The sequence below is a fragment of the Macaca thibetana genome, chromosome 2 (genome assembly GCF_024542745.1).
Source record: "Macaca thibetana thibetana isolate TM-01 chromosome 2, ASM2454274v1, whole genome shotgun sequence".
NCBI lineage: Eukaryota > Metazoa > Chordata > Mammalia > Primates > Cercopithecidae > Macaca > Macaca thibetana.
In genome coordinates this window covers 74,374,743-74,377,002 of record NC_065579.1, presented here as the reverse complement: position 1 = coordinate 74,377,002, position 2,260 = coordinate 74,374,743, and positions in this window count along the sequence as shown.

Here is a 2,260-nt window from a genome sequence, read left to right as displayed (position 1 = left end):
AAGTGGAGTGAGAGTAAGGAAGAAATTGAAACAGAGATGTGAATGTCGGGGAATGAAATGATGAAGGCTGAAAGTAACACGTAAAATATATTAGTCGAAAGAGACTGACGTCTGGCGGGGGGAAAAACCCTAGGAAATTATCAAAGAAAATTAGCAAAGAGACTTGAATGGTTACCCAAGCAGGAAGAATTGAGGGTTTGGTCTTGAGGTGAAGGAGTGGATGGATGCAAGAGAACTTGACTTCATTTGCTTAATTTTGCACATATAGAGTGCTTGCCATGAGCCAACATGATGCTCAGGGCTAGGACTATAGCAGTGAACAAGATAGACCCACGCTCTGCTGTCACAGAGCTTACAAAAAGTACCAACAGGATTTGATGATGAAATGGAGAGAGGGGTGAAAGAAAAATGGAGATAAAATAGACTATAATTTGAACCTGGAGGTCAAATTCTCAGAAGTGAGGACAATTCATATTTCTGATTTGATGTCTTTGAGTTTGAGTTTTGAAATAGACATTTTCCTGCTGTATCTTCATAGATGAAAGTTTTACATAAAAGAAAGGATGGGTGAGAACACTATGATGATGGTGTTTTCTTATCTATTTCTAAGAATTGTGATTTCTTATATGTCAGAGACCCTAACATTCTAGTTACAAAATCACTTCTCTTCAGTGGGGCTTGGTTTCCTCTATCGTAAAATATGTTGTCTGTCTTAAAATTCACTAGGGCCTAATCCTGGCTGCATGTTAAAGTCAGCTGGGGGATTAGAATCACCTGCACAATAGAATCTCCGGGGGGAGCTTTTACATAATACCCAAGCCCAGGACTTACCCAGACCAGTTAAATAAGAATTTATGTTGGTGGTTTCAGGCAGGGGTATTTTTAAAAATTTTCCCAGATGATTCTAATACTCAGCCAGGGTAGAGAACCACAAGTTGGATAATCTCTAATGTCCTTTCCACGTCTGAAGAGGCCATGATTCTCAAGGGCAGAAAATTAAACACTCTTAAGGTTACGTTTCATAGATTAATAGGGTGGGAATGAGCTTAGGGTGTGGGTGGTTATATGTAATAAAAATATATTTATATTAGTCTAAAAAGAGATGCTCTTGAAAGAACTATAAAAATAAAAATAGCCAAGCATGATGGCTGATGCCTGTAATCCCAACACTTTGGCAAGTCGAGGCAGGAAGATCACTTGAGCCCAGGGGTTTGAGACCAGCCTGGACAACATGGTGAAACCCCATCTCTACAAAAAATACAAAAATTAGCCGGGCATGGTGGTGCGTGATTTAGTCCCAGCTACATGGCGGGCTAAGATAGGAGGATCACTTGAGCCCAGGAGTTTGAGGCTGCAGTGAGCTATGATTGCACCACTGCACTCCAGCCTGAGCAACAGAGCAAGACCCTGTCTCTCAAATATAAAAATATATTTACGTTAGTTCAATCCAAGGAAAAGAGCAGCTCTTGAAGGAACTTTTAGATACTATCTGGCTGCAAAAAAAGGATAAGCACAGAAACACGTCCAGTATTTGTGTATGTGTGTGTATAAACTACATACACATATAATTTTATTAACACTCATAGAAATATTGGATTAATTCCTGCTGCATGATGGGCTGTAATTTGATATTTTTCCCATTAGATGGAGCTATATCTTTGTTAAGGAGACTTGTTATAAATTTCTAAAAGGGATATTTTATAGATGATGAATTTTCCAGTGAAACAGGAAAGAACCATTATTAAAATGCATGATATAAATTGTTTTTAAAATAGCCATGTTATTTCTAACTCTTTAAATACCTTGAGTTGTTCATCTGTTTGGCTTTGCACAGGCTTTATGTCTCACATACTCTGTGGAAGTAAACATACTTAATAAAACTTTGTTTTCTGTGTTTCCCTTCAAAAAGGCCCAAATCAAACTCAACTCCTGGAATAGTAGCTCTTAATAGTATTTCAATTAGGATATTTTTAGATATGAGTCTACAATCTTTTATTTGCTGCTTCAAATCAAAAGAGGCACATTTCACAAATAAAAAAAACCAGACATTAAATTAAACTTGAATTCTACATAAATGAGTGTGTGTGTGTGTGTGTGTGTGTGTGTGTGTGCATGTGTGTGTGTGTTTTGTAGAGACCAGTCTCCCTATTTTTCCCAGATTCATCTTGAACTCCTGGCCTCAAGTGATCCTCCTATCTTGGCTTCCCAAAGCCCTAGAATTACAGGCACGAGCCACCACTCCTGGCCTGAATATGTATTT